Source organism: Agelaius phoeniceus, chromosome 4, assembly GCF_051311805.1.
Source record: "Agelaius phoeniceus isolate bAgePho1 chromosome 4, bAgePho1.hap1, whole genome shotgun sequence".
NCBI lineage: Eukaryota > Metazoa > Chordata > Aves > Passeriformes > Icteridae > Agelaius > Agelaius phoeniceus.
In genome coordinates this window covers 59772669-59792001 of record NC_135268.1, presented here as the reverse complement: position 1 = coordinate 59792001, position 19333 = coordinate 59772669, and the positions used below count along the sequence as shown (strand labels likewise).

At 40.5% G+C, this 19333-nt stretch overlaps 1 long non-coding RNA gene across 1 annotated transcript in view; it reads right to left on the bottom strand.

Annotated features, from left to right (window-relative positions):
- Positions 1 to 19333, bottom strand: part of LOC143693984 (uncharacterized) — a 130833-nt gene that overhangs the window by 32498 nt on the left and 79002 nt on the right. The gene's annotated exons all lie outside the window — the stretch shown is intronic.

Genomic DNA, 19333 nt, shown 5'->3' with positions numbered 1-19333 from the left:
CTAGTCCATGTTAGGCAACAGAAGAAATAACGCAGAGTGACAAACACCAACATAAAAGGATGCTTTTTGGATCCTATTCCAAAGCACTCTGTTAAAAACTACATAAGCTAATTCACACTTTGAAATCTAATCATTTGGTTCATTCCCTCTGTTCTATTTCCGGCAGGATATCTGTGAGATGTCTACCCACTGTTAAATTGGTAACCTTCTCGAGCAAAATTGATCATTGTCATGACTACTCCTTTTCCTTTGTCATTCAGGGAACAAGTAATTCTGAACTGTATTATGGTAGGCTTTCTGATTTGAATTTTTTTGTGGTTGTCTTTGCTTTTTGTCTGCTGTCATGTCTTTTCCTGGGGATATATTTTGCCACTTGGGAAATTCTGAGAAGATAAAACACTGTGCAATTCAAAATTCGTAACAGTCCAGAGCATGTGTGTTTGCATTTGTGGAGGTTCTGTATTTATTCTCTGTCTCCCTGGAAAACCTCCTAGCTTTTTATTTCTAGCTCATCTGTGGCACTTCATTTGTAACATGCTACAGGCTTCCAAAGACAGACACAACACAAAAAGGGAGAGGGAAAATGCTGAGTTCATCACCATAAATTACTGATGCTTCTTCTACTTAACTTACTCATCAGGATTCATTTTTAATGAGGTGTGGATTTTAGTTTTAAATTTGCCATGAAACCAGATGATTTTTAAGGTTGCTTCCAGCCCAAACCATTCTGTGATTCTGTGTAGCACTGCAGGCATTCAATTTGAAGCACTGCATTAAAGAGGATTTCTCCCAGTGTGTGTCTCTGGTTCCATTTTCTGCAGTAGGTCTCTGCAACTGTGACTTGGCAGGCACTGGTGGTATTTATCCAAAGCACAGAATGCAATAGGAAACAGAAAGACAAGAGGAAGATTTTTATTATGTAACTGATAAAATGCAGAAGCAGATGCTGTGTGATTGCCCTGGAATTAGTTGATTTATTTAAAGGGTTAATTGACTCATTGTATTCCTATGGGGTAAACTGGAATTCAGATGAATTGCAGTGATCCAGTGTCTGGGAACACCAGGAAATCTGCCAACATACACTACTGTTTCCATCTTCCAGTTTGTAACTAATTTAAATGAGGGTCAGACGCTGCAGCTTTTGTTGCTCCTGCTGCCAGACTTGCAGTGCCTTTAGCAGAAACAGGAGCTGGCCTGTGGGCTGGGGTCAGCCCTGGGATATTCTCAGATATTAAACAGCCCGAGTGAAACATGGCAGGGAGGTGGGAGTCAGCTGGTTTGGGGTTACCCCAGAGGGAGTTTCCACCAAAGCATGATAAAAAAATAAATTTGAATGAAAAATTGATTTGCTTTAGGGTTTTTCCTGAGGGCTTCAGAAGTGGAACCATCTGAACTGAAACCAGTGGGAGCTTTATCCACAGCTGTGGGAGGATCAGGCACAAACCAGTGCAGCATCTTTTTGAAAACTCCATTTGGCCCACTGTGTGGGGCTGCTCTGGACTGAATGCCATTTTCACAGATCCATGTGTCACCTACATAACTCCTGATATGGATATCAGCCCCAAACTACAGGGCAGGAAAAACAGTCCAAAAATGAGAGGTTGAAGTTCAAAATCCTAGTCCATCACCCACCACCCCAGGACCTTGGGAAACCTGCATTTTCTGACTGTGTCACAGTTCCTTATCTGTGAATTAATACTGGCAGGTCACTGCCTTAAAGATCTATTGCAGAAAGAAATACATGGTAGCTTATACAATGGGTACAAGATCAGATGAGTAGCTAAGACAGACAGCCATGAACATTCTGGGATTTTTTTCATCCTAAGGCAAACTAGCAATTAAAGTGGCTGGCTCTGATACACAGAGTGAAAAGGAGTAGGGAAAAAAGGAAAGAAAACCACTTAGAGAACTGTTCCTAAAAATATAAAAAGTATTTTAATTATGAAGGAGAATTAATTTTAGATTGACTGAGGAACATCTCATGGGGCATTCAGCCAACTCATCCATCTCCTATCACCAGAGAATTTCAGCTTTCCAAACAGCCCTGTAACATACCACTTCTTGGGATCTTCTCTGAATACCGAGCTTATTATCTTTTGACTCCTTCATTATCTGTCACTGACATAAAATGCAGCATGTACTCCTAAGGAAATTAAACACTAAAGAAAAAAAACGTATTAGGCTATCTAATCACCCTTCCCCTCCCCTCTCCAGGGTTTCTCCCTACTGTATCATCTTTGCCCTTCAGCCACACACAAAACCTTGTCAGCTGTGCCACTGCTCTTTCCCTTTCTGCTCCTCCATTTCCTGCCGCTTTGTTCCTTAAATTAAAAATATGTAGCAGTATCTGAATTCAGCTGTCTGGGACAGTGTCAGGTGAGTGAGGACATGAAGCTATTCAGACAATGTATGGTCACTATTAGCCAAAAGGGCTGAGTGCTCTTCATCTTGGGCTCCAGAAGTGTGATTAAAATCATGGTCCAAGCTAACTCAAAAAACCCACACATGGCTCCCCAGAGCCCTGTCCCAGTGCTGATGCCAGTGTTCAGGCTCAGGCTCTGTGTCCACAGCAATGGAGAGTTTTGCCACTGGCCTGAAAGATGCCTTTGAACAACTCTGTCTACCTCAGCACTTTGTCCTGTGTAAGGAGTTGCCTTTCATCAGCAACCACTGCATGAAGTACTGGGTGCTGGTGCCTTGGTAGCACCCACAGCAAAACACTTTCTAGTCTAGCCCCAGTAACTTCATATCTGTCAAATGCTCTTATTCACTTCAGTTTCCTCTTATTTTCTGCAGTGCCTCTATTTGCATTGCTCATTTCAGTTCAGCCATCTCCCTGCATTGTAAAGCATCTCAGACTCCACTGCTGCCCTCACCTGCACACCCAGCTCCTGCTGCTTCACCAGCTGCTCCATGAGTAGCACTGCTTCAACAGCCAGATTAATGGGCAGGAAGTTTGCTTGCTTTTGCTTTTTTATACATCTGAAAGTTCACCTCTTCCAGTGGCACAGTCCCACAACACTGTCCTGTGGGTGCCCCCCTTCACCGTGTTGCACTGTCCCTAGGGAATCCCCCACACTGCTTGAATATTGCACAGTGCCCTGTGCTGAATGTCACAGTGCTCTCTAATGGAAACTTAATTGAAAACTGTAAATTGTGAGATTTCCTCAACAGCAGTCTGGGAGACTTCCAACTATTTTTCATTCAAATTATTTTTAAAAACACAGGTATGTTAAAAATTTCAGCAGCTGCGATGTCAATAGTTATAGGAAAAAGGAAAGAAATCAAAACCATTAGCATAGTTTTTAACTGAAAGCTAAGTGTCATTTTAAAATAGTGCTGTGGAGAGAATAGGTATTTTCATTTACTGGTAAAGCAGATTGGATTTTAGAACAGAAAAAAACATTTGAAAAAGACAAAAAAAAATCTAACAAATAAAAACTAAGTAATTGGGGGAAAGTGAACTAAGAAATAGAACTTTAAATACCTTCCAAAAATTGTGCTATTGAGCTTCCAAAAGTTAAGATAAACTAGATCCACTCCAGCTGTGGGGTAGCTACTGACTCCTGCCAGCTGAGGATCTGGAGCAGAATATCTCAGCTTTCTGATGGAATTATAATCAGAGCAGAAAAAGACAGATTATTCAGTCCCCCTCAACAGCACAAGAAATCTTTCATATGGGTCATAAGAAACTATGTCTAAAAGTGTGAAAAGGTGCAAAATAGTGGGTAGGAACCTGTGCTTTTCTCCTTTTCCAGCACAAGGGTTTTGAGGTGCCTCACAGCCCATAAAGCAAAGCTCCACATTTTGCTCACCCCCTGTACAGCAAACTCTCTGCCATGTCTGGCTCAAGGCAGGACAAGATCCATCAGCACAGCCACTGAAAATAAGCCTTGGGCTCTCACATCACACTGATGTAAGTCAAAAACCATAAGGGACGTTTGGGGATAGTTATTATGGATATCCCCATCTTGATTAAATGCATTTTTTGTTAATATATTAATTAGTTCTATCAAATATTTAAGAACTGCAGATTTAGGGCACAGTTGTGCAATGATTGATTAGGTTAAAAAGAACTGCTGTGGTTGGGATGGCCTTAAGCTCTATTTGCAGCGATTCTATTCCAAGTAGAGTTAAAACTTTGATCATGCATGGCCAGTCCTAAATCCCTCTATTTTAAATACTTTTAAATTATCTTGTGTTTCAGTTGTTGTCCAGTCTGCTAAGATCTGTTGATAGTCTTTTGAGAGTATTTTAATTTATTTATGTGAAGAGACCTTGTAAATTCACACTTAGTGATTCCTAATTTCCCTTCTGCTCTAGACAGTTCTGTGTAAGGTGTCTCATTTGAAGAATTTTTTTAATGTCTGTTCACTTCATACTATTAAACTGTTGCCTTCATCATGCAGGCAAATCTTGCTATAAGGTTCTTGCCATAAGAGTGCCCAGAGTTTATTCTTGAAGTGGTATTCATGGAAATGACAAGCTTAAACAAAGTTCCCTGGATAGAGAGTACACACCACAGAAAGTACAGTGAGCTGTAGGCTATTGGCTGATTATCCACAATGTATAAATATTGATGTACCATGTTGAGCAATATGAAGGGAAACTGTGATCAGAAGTTGCAGAAAGCTTTAGAGCCAAAATCCTACTTAGGTAATGAATATTCTGCCATCATGCCCTCCTGATCTCACTTCCATTCAGTTATCCCTGGCTGTCAAACAAAATAAATGGCTCATCTCCTGTGAAATCACATCTACATTATCTTTAACATTTTTTCGCAATTTTATATAAATTATAGCTCTTTGATTAGACATGCAGACATCATGGCAAGAGATCAAACTTGGATGATTTCTAAGATTCCAGCTTCTTATGTCAGTGTCGTTTGCATTTCTTTAACCCCCTTTTTGCAATTTAATTTTTGGACTAACTTTCTGAGGCTCCCTGCTACCAAAGCATTCATCCTTAACACTAATCCCCATGTGAAATAAACCTAAAGTGATATTGCAACCTCTAGGCCCTGATTGCAGCCTTGCAATTATGGCTGCTCCCATGTTTAGAAGTTTTTTAGAAGACAGAAAAAGTTCTGTAAAAACATCTTCCATATTCATTTTTTTCACCAGGTATATGTATAAAGAACTGCCTAAGTTCTCAAATTCTCAAATGATGGTTAAAAGTAGATTGTCTCCACATTGCCCCTGATGACAGGGGTGAGAAGAAGGAAAGTAGGAAACCAAAAATTAAAAATCACTAGCCACTAACACTTCTATTTTAAACAAGAAAGTATTCTAAGAAATATTTCTCAAAAAGATAACTTTCAAGGAAAAAACTTCAAATCACAAATGCAGTTATACCCTGTTCTCTTCAAGCCAGTTTTTCTCCTTGGTGACTTTCATCTTTTATTGTTCTGTGTCCACCTTAAATCACAACCTGCCAACAGTGGAGATTCACTTTGTCCTGATTGTTCTACAGACACAATGCTGAATATAAAAATACACAGCAATAACAACTTGCTGGTCACATGTGTTCTGAAATGCCATCTCTTTGACTGAGACAGAGGCACCAGAATTGTAAGATTATCATGGAAAGAAAAGCTCTGAGTAGGAAAACAGAAGGGCCAGTGTAGCTTAAAGTTATCAAACAATATGCTGTGGGTTGGGTTTGAGCTTTTCAGACTTGTTTGCAAGCCAGAGATAACCACATAGTTTTGCATCACTAAATCAGACCTTTCAAAGCCAAAATAACTCGTAAAGTACTTGAAGGCCACACATTTGTTTGATGAATTCTCATGAAGGAGAACAAAGGTTAAATCCATACAGTTTGTTTTGCTGGGTTTTTTTTTGCTTTTTTGATGACAGAACTGAAGAGTCCTGTTGAATTTAATGATTGAATGAATACATAAGTCAATGTAATATTATATTCCAATGAAATACTATATGGAGATGAAAACAAAGTAAGTGCCAATGTCAAGTTCATCTCTAGCCTGCCTCCCCTCTGCTTCCTAAGTCATTACCTAGTATTTATTTACAAGACTGGAGAAAAAAAATAACTTGGAAAAATAAAGGCTTTGTGCTCAGATTTCAGGCATGAAATGGTGTCCCACTGTGTCATTTTGGACTTGCCATTTAAAAGCTTACAATGTGTTTGCTTGAACAGTCCCATTTTTCAGGGAGAGGAATTTACTTCTCTGGAATCTGACAGTCTCAGAAGAGCTGCTCAGATGTTTTTATTAATTAGTTAATATTTGTGCAATGCTTAAAGTATCAGGCGTTGTATAAATGTTAAGCTATGGAATTTGGTCCTACAATTAAATGGTAATTATGAACAACAAAAAATACATATTTATATATTTGCTAGCAATTTACATGAATATGATATATTTGATAGCTTAGCAGAGAGGTCCTAATCTATCCAAAGCCACATAAAGTTTAGGGATGTGGCTAACAGCCTATTTAAATAACATAGCAAAAGTCATATTTTCCCCAGTGTTTCCATGTTAGCCTTTAAGGCTCCAATTAAAAGCAACAGAACTTTCACATCTGATTTTCACATGCAGTTGCCATCTACCTCTTACACTAGAAAAATAAAAATTTGCCCCTCAAATCACATGAAGTGTGCAAATTAAAAATAGACTGCACACACCAAAGTTTGGCTTAAAACCTACAGTCTTGAAAGCTTCCAGCTCATCTGCTGAAATTACAAAAGATACAAGTACGAAAGAAGCAGAAGAAAATGCTGAGTGTCTTGTTACTTTTCCTGGCTTTTTCTTCTACATATGAATGTCAGACTGTTAATGAAAAGACTCTTAATGAATCAACACTCTCACAACAGTGTCACTAATGAACTACTGGTAACTGGAAAAGGAGACTAAAAATACTATGTCTCCCTTTTAGTGCAGAGTTATCTTATCAATATGCTGTAGCCAGAACTGTTAGGCTGAAAAAATGCATTTACTTAAGAAAATAACATCATGAAGCAGACCCAGGGTAATAACAACACTTCTGTTGCCAGAACATACTTGTAGTTGGTGGGTGGCTTGTATAACTTGAGTGCTTAATTAAGTGTATTTTTCCAATAAATACATTGGACATTAATTTTTACTGATGGCTAAATATCTTCTAAGTAGCTACCCTGTCTCTTAGGCAACCAGGCTAGATTTTAATAACTTGCAGGACAAAAGAGCAACAGGCCAATAGGGTCTGGTAAGGATGTCAGCATTTCCATTATAAACCCCATTTTAGCACTGGGGAGGGTATTCTAATTTGAACATTAAAACATGCTGGGGATACTTTTGTCCTGGAGTGATTTTCTGGTTTCTGTTCTTCTAAAAAGAGCCATTTGCATCCATTTAGAAGAATCTTAAATGTATGGAGCTTGCAGGGGGGAGGAAAAAAAGCTTAAACAGAGAGTAATAATTAAAAAAAGAAGAAAGCGCTAAAACAGAGTGGAGTTCAGGGTTTCAATGTAGTATTGTAGTGTTTGACTCAGAGGGGCTGATGCCAGCAACAGTGAAGCTGAACAAGGATGGGCCCAGGGTCAGGTGGCACCTTCAGGACTCAGGGCTGTGCTGTAAAACCCGGAGGTGCTGATCTACAGTGATGCCATTGTTGCACTGGGAAACCAGAGACACAACATGCTGCTTGTGATGCTGGGCTGAGGTGGCCCTTTGAAAGTAGAGAATTAAATCAATTCCCTGGTCAGCCTGCAAATCCTAAGGGTACAGCACTCTCTCTTCAGTGGAGTTTGTCTGTTAAGGCGCTGTTGTAGGCACTTTCTAATTCCAGCTCAACATAAATTTAAAATAGCCTTCACTTCCTTTGCTAAATATATTTTCAAAGTTTTATGTGTGTTCTGGATCTGCTATGAATCACCCATTCCATATAAGAGCATTTCAGGTATAGACGAAAATTGTTCTCATATATTCAGTAGTTTGATATATATTTAAAGCTTGTAAAGTTGTTTGTAACAAAAGCTGTTTTATAACTAAACTACATCATTACTATGAACTCAGCCAATAATATGTGTTTTAAAGCTACCTGGGTACAAGTTTACAGCAGTAGCTCAGTCACCATCCACATCTGTAAAAAATAAAACAATAAAAAATAAATAATGCATGTAGGAGAGGCTGTCAAAATTCATTCGGGCAGTTCCATTTTATACAGATTTCATTTCCTAGATTTTAAATACTGAAATATTGATTTATATTGTCAAGGCATCCTAAATGTACATAGAAAATAGGCTTCAGAGACCTTACAGACTTTCAAATACCCTCAAATAGCACAGATAATGTGGTTTCTATATAGACATTCTTATTTTTAGCTTTTTTTTTATTCATACTAAGATTTTCTACATAGATTTTTTTCCCCTTTTTTTTACATTTTTATCTGTACTAAGATTTTCTACATAGCTTTTTTCATGCTGTCTTAGGCACCCTATACTCCTTCAGGGTCACATCCAAAATTAGAAGACCAGGCAGTTACTTGTCACCCAATATCCCAAGAGGGCATGGAAAAGAACTATACACAAAAAAAACCACATAAGTGCTCTCTTGCAAGAGACTGTGCTAACAGACCTTGCAGTGAAAAATAAGTCCACTGACACATATAGAAGGTTCAGTCCTTTGTCCATGACTGCAAGAAGGCAGCCACAACATAAGAGGAACTGAAAACCAGAATTTTAGTCTCAGAAACTTGATGGCCAATTATATCCTTCAACAGTGAATGGGAACAATGTTCACGTGTCTATGTTCCCTATCAGCACTTAGATATAAAATCTTATATATGAATAAAGGAGAAGAGAGAAAGTCCCATCAAAAATTACATGCTAGGATTTCAGGAAGATCCAACATCTCAAAATGAAACTTGAACAGCTGCTGGATGATATAACCTGAATAAAAGTAATTAAAAGAAAATGAGTTCTGCCCTCTTGTATCCTCCTGACTCATGCCTCATTTTCTACTTCAGGATTTAGGAAAGCAAATGTCTATTTCTGTGTCCATCACCAGAGCGACATCACAGCAAGTTAATTAGAGCACATGACAGAGAGGTGCTATTTTTGCCTTCAAATAAAGATCTTTCTGTTGCATATGAACATTTTTCTTTCTGAAATAGGGAGAGAAACTTCTTAGCTACAGCTCTCTCCCAAAGGTGTATAAAAATTATGCGTTTTCTACAGCTTGCAAGCTTCACAATTAGAATTGTCAGCCATGTTATATTAAAGAGGATACAGTCAGACTTGACTGATCAAGCCTAATTTAGCCTTATGTTTGTGTTTCTGAAACATGGTAAACAATTTTTTAGCATGTACATGCTTACATAAAAAAACATTTTTCCTTATTTGAATAAAAATGAAATGACCTGCAAACTCATGACCTGTTTATTAATTATGATTTTTATATTCCATACTGCATTGCTTCAAGGACAGGCCTAAACACTAACATTTATTTATATGCCTCGATTAAGAATATCCCAGGCATTTACCACAGATAAACACTGTTGAAGCTAAAAGCCATATTTCCCCTTGAGTTTGGTGTCTGTGTTGTCATGTGGAAACAGAAATTTGTATTATGTGGGGACTTCTCTTGACTGCAGGATCCAGAGTGCCCCTCTGAAATGTTTTTTTCCCAGACTGTGTGTCTAAAGCTGGATTCCCAAATTCATATTTTACATTCTGAAACCTGTGAGTGAAAACATTATTGAAAAGCAGACACCACTGATCATCATTCTTCACTATCCAAGCTCTTTTTCTGTTGGCCTTTCCTTACCTTCCACTCCATCCTCAGAAATGAGGGCCAGCTGCACCCAGTGAAACAGACCTTCCCCACAGCTTAATGAGATCTCTTGGTCCATTAGGGGATTCACAGCAAACAAATATCACCAGTAATTTATAAAAGGAGCTCTGCATAAGCAGTCATAGGTCAGGCAGCTTGTCCATTTTTTTATGGAGATAATAGCCCACACTGCTCCATCAGTTAGCATTCAGAAGAGCTCAGCTCTAGTTTTTGTCTTGATGCTTTACCTACAACCTAGCAGAAGTACTCAAATGAGGCCTTGGATTTTGGCTTCTGTCTGTCTTGATGTCTTAGGGACCCCAGACTAGGTGATGGTCACAAGCAAGAGCCCACATTTCTCTGGCTCCTCCAAAAAGCCATTTCCAACTGGGAGACCACATTAAAAAACAATAGGGTGAGAGATCCAGTATATGGAGAAATGTTGTTAAAGTACATGACCAGATGAGGAGAAAAAACAGAACCATTGTGATGGTTTTATGGACTTTCTGAATATATATCTAAGTGTCATGCAATTTTAACATTTCTCTGACAGGTTAATATGTGCAACTTATCTCAAGGGGCTAAGATTAAATAGCAACAAAGCTGAAGGGAAAAGTATTGCCAATAAATGGTGAGAATTTTTTTTATAAGCACTCTTTCTCTATGGGAATACTTTAAGTAAAAGGGGGGAAAATTGCAACATGTACATGATTAAAATAAGACTCACAACAGGCAAACTGTAATTATTGTTTTAACAATGTGACATACATCCCCAGTAATTTTCTTCCCAAAAGTAACATAGTTAAAAAAAAAAAAAAAAAATCCAGCCCTTATGCATTTGTTCTCCCTGTGGCTACCACCCAGCCCATGGAACTTGTCCTACACCACACACAGGGACAGTCCAGACCAACAAGGCATGGTCATGGCCAGCAGAAAAGGAGTTCAGGGAGCAAGGGATGCAGGAATGTCCCAGTGAAAAGCACAAGGCATGGGTGGTGTCTGAGCTCTCCTAATGGCAGAGGGACTATTGGCTGTACTACCCCCAAGATGGGCAGAGCCTGAGGGAAGAACTGAGCCATGGAAGGAGTGAGAGGCCGGAAACGAGCAATGCCAGAATTGCACAGATCACAGTGATGGCAGGGATGCTATGAGCCAGGACTGGGACTGAAAGATGGGAACACCAATAGCCCACAGTGCTGAGGGTGCAGGGCAGAATTGTGGCCACAATCACGGCCATGCAGAGACCACTGGGCAAGGCAGCACAGGAGCCACCCAAGAAACCTGCTCCAATCATAATTGCTGCTGAACATGTTCAGCTATTCTGAGACATTGGTGTCCTGAACAAACTGCTTTCATCAGCTGAGGAGCTGCTTTTTCCAGGTTCTCCCAGTCAAACCAGCTCCTCTTAATTTCACTCTTTGATGAAAGGGCAATGTGTTTTTAAGAGACATTTCTCAAAGGGAAGAGCAATCATTTGGCACATGAAAGAGAGCAACGCCGTGAGAATAAGGGACAGCAGAGCACAACATGTAGCGAGACCAGAAGGAACACAAAAGCAGCAAAAATAGAAGGCAGCTTGGAGTAGAGAAACAATAATCAGCAGAATCCATGGACAAGGAAGCCAGTAAGCGTCCAGGAGACACACTTGGGGCAGTGAAGGAAGTACTAGAGAGGGACAAGAGCATCAGCCACAGGGTGGTTTCACTGGCTGGCAAACAAGCTCAGCAGTGCCAAAAAGAAAGCTGCTGAGTGGCCATTGGGCTGGGGAGGAAAGGAGGGCTCACAGGAAAGGGGAAAGGGCATTGGCCCCTGCAGAGCACAGGGCAGCCCTTGTCCTTCACAGGGCTCGGGTGGTGGGTGACAAGTCTGAGCTGAACTGCTGCCAGGAGTGCATTTTTAATGTTGAATATAGATGAGAAAGTAATGAAAAGCAGGAGGAAAACATTTTAGTACCATTAATTAATTGGTTTCTATATTATATTTAAAGTTCTTGGATGTTGGTTTTTTTTTTAAGACAATTAACTCAGCTTTATGTTTCTAGTAAATAAAACTCTCCATTTTGAAGCAGCCCCTTTTAAATTGAGTGGAAGAGGAAGTCAGACCCCTGATTCTGACCCCTACTCTTCAAATCACCAATTTTTTCCACAGCAAGATTAAATGCGCCGTTGTTGTTCTGCCAGCCCTTAACGCAAATTAATGACTTGAATTACCTTTCATCTCACCTTATAAATTCTACCTTGAAGCAGCAGAAAGCCCAAGGGCTCTTGCATAACCAGATGAAGACAAGTTCACTGCCTCAAATCCTTCCCTTCTTGCTCTACTTTACATCAATTCTTTATAAGAAGAGGTCTCCAGGGCTAAGAAAGGAGCTGGCCATGCAGCAGAAGGTGCCGTGGGACTTCCAGAGGTAAAAGCCCGTCTTGTGGTGACTCAGTGCGCTCCATTAGTCCTGGGAAACGCAGGGCACATCGAATGCAGCAGATGTGTCCTCCCTTGCCAGGCTTCAGACAAATGCAATCAAATCTATTTTAATCATCTATGAAATGCAAATGCGTTCCACTTGCGCACCCGCAAGATCCATTGTCTTCCTCACTGAAGCATGCCATAATGTCAATTAAACGCCGTTGCTAACTTAATAGGTGTTCTGATTGCCTAGGGGAAATTATCTTTACTTTCTTATTAGTGGTATTAGTAGTAGTATTATTTCAAAGTATTATAGTGGTATTAGTAGTAGCATTATTATTGCAAAGATTTTTAAATGTTTTAATAATTGTGTTGGGGTTTGTCTGTGTCCTCCCTTCCATCAGCTAAGTGGCCAGCACCTAGGCAGACTGAGCAGTGAAACCTGTGTTTGCACTCGGAGAAACAGCACTGTGTAATTCCAAATATTGAAAATACCCTTCTCAACTCCTCCTAAACAGCCCTGCACAGAAGTGATGCTGCATTAATCTGCTGGCAATTTTGCTCACACACACAGGCTCCCATACATGCACACAGCCCCTTTGTTATTCTGTTAGAAATGGCCGGGCAGCTGTAAAGATGTTTATTCTCAGACCCACAATGAAAAATGTTTGCAGTATGTATGTAGCCTACAAAGTCAAGAATGATAAGCATTTAAATCAGACTGCCCATGCCAAGTCAATATTTCGATATCAGAGGAATTGATTCTTGATCTAGTGCCAGCACTGTGTACTCAATGTACTGCAGAAAAATCCTCGCCCAGTCTTCCTGCCAGCACACTGCTAGGGATGACAAGCATGCAGTTATCTGATAGAGCAGATATTTGTTCCAAAAGACGATTTTAATTTCAAAGACAAAACATGAAAAGAGCTTACTTATGGGGAAACCAAATACTGTATTCTCCTCTTGATAAATCAAGCTTTAGAGAAATAATGCCAAAGAGAGCAGGATTCTGAAAAGAACTTCTGTAGCTCTTTTCATGCTTTTTCAGCTACTCAGCTGGCTTAACGCTGCCAACTAATAATCTTGTGTTTTCCTAAGATATGTTGAAAAAGAGTTTATTTGCAAATAATTATTTAGTGATAAGGATGCATGTATGTTTGCTTTTAAACAGTTTCTACAAAGCTAATTAGGGGGTTTATCATAGAACACAGGGTTCTATATGGTTTATACCTTAAGCTGCTAATTATGGGATTTTCAATAACATCTCTTTCTTTCCTTTGCAGAGAACTAAGACAGTATTACTAGACAATAAAAGCCCTGTTTCAGTGAAAAAGGTGAAATTTCTTCATGTCACAGTCTTGTCAGCTCTCCTCATGGCTGAATTTACATAAAAGTAACCAAGTATGAGTAATAACAGACAGGAGAGGGAAACATCTTCATACCCTCTGAGACCAGGGACTAACACAATAGTCCTTTTATACTCTGCAAAGACATCTTTGCTATTTGGCCACAGACCTCCAGATACACTGTCTAATTACAGTTAGCAAGCAGCATGCCCTTGACACAGCACAGAATAAATATAACCTGCCCTTTCAAGTGTGTCACTGTGCTCAACACTTATTTCATGTTTTCATGCTACTAACCAGACCTTATACAAAGAAACTTAACCATGCTTTTACCCACAAAAATTAAATAGTATCACGTTGAATGCTGCTTTATTTCAGCAGGACATCAAGAGGGATTGACACCAAATTGCTACCATACATTAACTGAGGGTCTACCTCAGTCACAGCTCTTCCTTGGGGCATAATTACCTGCATGCTTTATTTCACTGCCAGTCTTTTATAAAAGTGCAAATATGGAGTGTCCATCCAGTTTCAAAGAAAAGTTAAAGGTAGACTGTAGAGAAAATTAATCATAAGCATATCAAGGCCTTACTGGGATGCAGCCCAATTAAATTCAATACACACATCCACTGTGAAGGCGATTAATAAGCTGCTAACAATTTCTGTATGTCCCTGCTGGGCTTTATACAAAATTTTGCCCCTATAATGAACTCTGCAGGCTTTACAGGTGGGATTTTCAGAAGTGTTCAACACTGATCCAGATCCACTCTCCTTGAAGTCAGCAGGAATTTTTACCATTGTTGTTAGGGGGGAGGCAGGAAAAGGTCAGCCTTGACTGCTTTTCAAAATCCCACCCCACCAGTCTGCTTAAGGCCCATGCAACTCTGAGGGGAGAGAAGTTATGCTGTATTTATAGCACAGAGTAAGGAGTCTTTGTATACCATGAACATCAGATTATATGCTGCAGAAGCACAGAATATTTTTGCATTGTTTATCTGCCAAAAGCACCAACCTTCAAAACAATACCTAAACCTACATGAATAAACAAATCATTCCTACCCAGGGAGGGTAACCATTTGCACTCTCTTGTAGTGAGCCTAGAGACCCAGTACAGCTATTGATCTGGTCCCTTAAACAGAAAAAAAAAAAAAATTGTACAGAAGACTAAGATGCTGGGAAAAAAAAAAATCAAACTTAATAGAAAAAGGCCCTGAAATTGTGAAAACTGCTTGTGAGGATCAAACTTTTTCACAGACTGGGAATCCAGAAGAACTAAAAGCAGTTCCTCTATTAGGTTGTTGATTTGGCTTCAAATTAATTATAAATTCATAATTAATTATGAAGTGCTACCCCTTGCTCTTCTTTCCTGTGGCCTGAGGAAGAGACAGATTCTCAAAAGCTCAGAGCCAATTTCCATTTTATTTTTAGCCAATCTCACAAAAGGTCTTACCTACAACTTGGGGACTTGCTCTTTTATATTCCATTCATGTATAGGCTAATCAGCTGGTGCAGTGATCTGTGACACTTAAATAGGAAAGATGCATATAAAAAGCAAATGCAGAGCAGAAGAGACCCAAATACTCTGCCTGGGCCATGGCAAGGGCAAAGCAAGAAGGGTGTCCACACTCAGCAGCCCCTACTGTTGCTGTGCCCTAGGAAATGGGGAAATGGGAGTGGTCCATGCCCATGGGTGAAGGAGGATGTGGCAGGAGTCTCTGGGGTGGGAAAGCCACAGATTGCCAGGGTGTCCTGCAGAGGTGGGTGCTCATGACCTTGCTCCTCCCAGCTGCATCCACCTCCAGCTGGGAAGTGAAGGACTCCTGCTCCATGGTACAAACCTGATGCACTAAGAGCCAAATCTTCAGAGGATTCTCACAGAATCACTGAATGGTTTTGGGTTGGAAGGCACCTTAAAAAGTCATGGGCAGGGACGCCTTCCACTAGACCACATTGTTCAGAGCCTCATCCAGCCTGGCCTTGGTGGGTCATTTGTCCTTTGCACCTAAGCTTACCACACTAGAAATGGAAAAACTTTTGCTTCTCTCTGCTCAGTTTCTAGCTCTCTGAGCATAAGAGCATTCCATATTATTGTTGGTTTTTCATGTTTATTTATTTTCTAGCCTTTCCACATCTCACAAGAAGCAGTATCTGTGAAGAAAAGGGGTGGTATATGCAGCTCAGCGGATTGAAATAATCTTTTATTTTGGTCATTATTGAAGGAGGGAGTGGTTATAGCACAGTTTTTGCTTACTATTACAAAATCAACATACAGTATCTAAATAACCTTAAAAACTTTCAGTGTCCAGTAAACATTGATCTCTAATCCATTAAGTTTGCTCACTTCAGGACTGAGCAGCTTGAAATAAAACACTGTCCTATGAATCAGCAGCCTTTTTGTAGATGACAGGAACAAAAATTATCCAACCATGTGGTATTTCCAACTCACCTGGCATAAATCAGTAGTAATTCTGAGGAGGAATTAAGTGGTTTGGATAAGTAACACCCTGGATGGATGCTGAAAATAAAGAAATGGGAATTCATTTGCTAGGTCTGCCTCCACTTTCCTGTGTAATTTCAAGCAAATCACTTATCTTGTTTTAATTTTCAAGTTTAAAAGGAATATATGGAGCTTCTCACGCTTGCCTAGTCTACAGAGTAGAAATTGTCTTTAAACATATGTACAGCACTAAACACAACACAGTCCTGCTCCCAATTGGAGCTGGTAGCTGTTACCATAAGAAATATCAGTAAATAAATCATGATGTGTGAGAAGCCCATGTGGTCTGAGCCCAATGGCAGTGACCAGAAGATGGCAATATCCAGGAGGGAGGACTGAGGCGAGTGTCCCTATGGGTCACACACATGGCAGCTCCCCCAGTTACCCCCACCCCCTTCTGTCAGCGATATGAAACCTCCACCACTGGCTGAAATCACCTTCTGAGCCAGGAGTAGGAGTAGGTAATTTAGTTTCCATGGTAATGCAGTTCTGGACCATTCTTAAACAGAAGCTGCCAAGTATGACAAATGGTAGGTGCTGATTTTTTTATGTGAACAGCTATTCACTATGAATTGAAATGAGATTGCCAAATTCACTTTCCTTGGGACTGGAGCTAGGGTCAAAAGCTATTGTTACATTCAAGCCGTAGTCCAAACTAGCACTTTAGCCACCCATCTCTAGCTGCAATACAGAAATTTTTAAGTCATAGAATAAAAATGAATGACTCAATATCAGAGTTGTCAAATAGATGAGACAGATTTACATCAAGCAATTCTAAAATGCTCTGTAGCCATGAATTAAAGGAAACATATGACAAATGACTTATTCATTCTCTCATGGGGAAGAAATTCTGTTTTAAGCGTTGCTGAATGTTGTGCAGTTGCTATTATATACATATATATATGGAATCTGCATTAGGATAAACACATTAAATTTTAAGGGATTGAATTTAACTACTTTTCTTCCATGAGCCACCACTGTATAATATGCCATAGTAGGTTTTGCACTCTGCTAATCTCCCCAAACACTACATAATTTGCCTTGGAAAATGCTGTAATACTGTAATTAGTAAAATGACAAATAAAAGAGGAAAAGGCCTTTTCATTTTAGTCTTGTTTTCCTTCAGAATTAAGCAGCAGGAAGACAGGTTGCCAGATCAACTGTTATTTAGCACCATCTCTGCCATAAAAGCAGCCCAAAAAGCGAGTCAGTTTTTCCCAGGCTGGGGAAATGGGGGGAGGATGGTCCCACCAGTCTCCACCCACCTGTAGGTGGATTAGCAGAGTGCTGCTGGACTGCCTGCAGTGGCTGCATGGCTGGGGCTGGATGGGCTTCTCAAAACTGCCCCAGCAACACCAGCAGCCAGATGGCATTGGAGAGCCATGAGGATTTACCTGCTGGTCCATCAAGAGCTCTCTGTGGCCTCTTTGTGAATCAGCAGGATCTGGATGCCAACCTAGGGAAAAGTGACTCCTAGAAATGTTCTCCTTCGTATTAGCCATTCTTCCCACTGGCAACATACCTTTGAAAAATACAAAAAAGGAAACAAAACATTGTAAGCATTGGGGGAAGAAAAAAATGAGACATTCCCAGCTCATTCAGTGTTGAAGAGAGAGGAAACAGCCGAGAAGCATTGTGACAAGACAATATTTTCTGCCTTTACAGCACCTTTACAAACCCTGGTACTCAGAGCCTTTTGTAAATGTTCATTAAGTTGTACATTAAAAGAGTAGTAGTACCTGACATAACCTATCCTCTGTTTCTTCTCTATGAAATGCCTGGAATAGGTGGTGCTCACCCACTGTTTGTATTTTAGCAATTTACACAGACACAGTTGATAGTGCCTGGAATTGAGACATGGGCAGGTGAATGGGTTTGTTTGAGGTGATACTGGGAGCAGCTTTCAGAGGCAAGGAGAGAAAATCTGGGCACAAAAAAGGCACAGCAGCTCTTCTAACCCACCCCAGAGCTGTGGGGGGATAGAATGTAAGGAAATAAAGATAGTGCAGAAGGTAATCTCACCCCTGAGGAGTTGCAGCTGTACTAATCACCAAAGATTAGGAACAGGCCTGCCCTTAACAGGCCACAGCTGTGTCCAGTGAACATGAGTGCTCCAAAAGAGTGGGTTAGCTGTGCTGTGAAGGGAGTTGGAGTTTGTTGGCTGTGCTGAGAAGCAGAAGGAGTCAGTGCTGTGAAGAGATGCCCATGAGAAATCACCAAGAAGGTATAGGAGCTTAGAAATAAGATGCCAACCCAAAGCAGATGTGGACTGGTACCCCCATGTGAGCCTGCCAGCTCACCCCAGCAGTGCCTGACCCTGCACCATGATCCCCCAGCCTGCCAAGACCAGCAGCCTGCTGCCCATGCCCTGTAGTACCTGCCCTGGAGAGGCACTGGAGGCACTTCAGGGCTTGTTTATGATTCCCAGAAAGCAATGTCAGATCTCACACGAGACTGGAATCCTCCTGCAGGGGAGTGATGCACTTGTAATGAGCTGCAATGAGCAGTGGTTCCCCAAAGGCTGGCTGTCAGTCTCAGCTGAGCAGCCTAGCAGATAGCCAGAGCTGAAAGGAAAGCTGCTTCATCCTTGCAGTGCTAAGGAAATGGCTGCTGGCTTTGGGTCTCAACCCGACAACTTCCTTAGGGATCATCCTGACCAGGGGTGGCCAAAATTTAAAGGCCACAATGTTATTTCAGAGCAGGTTGTTACTGTTATTTAGCAACTAATCTGTGCAAGGAATAGGAAGTTTTTGGCTGGCTGTTTCAGCACCAGACACTCATGAATTCTGCATCCAGGAGGCAAGAAAAAGTGTGGATTCACCACTGCCAGGGAGTTTAACTAGCACACATGAATGAATAACAGATATTAATAGACAGGATTTCCTAAATTGCACTGGGGTCACTGCTGGTCTTCTGCAAGGAATGCCAAAAGCTGTTGTCACTGGCATACCAAGTTAATATTAGGCAAGCCCTCTTCAGATAACTCACATGAATGCAAAATGTTGAACAATCTTTAATTTTTCTCTTTTCAGAAGTAGGGACTTTGTTTTCATCCTAATATTATGGTTAAAAATGGGAAGCCTGTGCCCCTGTGTGCCACAGTCACTTGGGAGATGCTGAACGGGTAACTGAGTAAGCACTTACAGCCCACCATGTAATTCCTTCCCTGTGCACAAAGAGGGAATATTTGTGGCCTGCTGACACATAGCACTTCAGAAAGTCAGGAAAATTTGTAGAGCAGTGAGTAGATGCTAGAAATCTTTGCTGAGGAACCTTATCGACTATCATGAGTTTCTCCTCTATGAAATGTTCTTACAA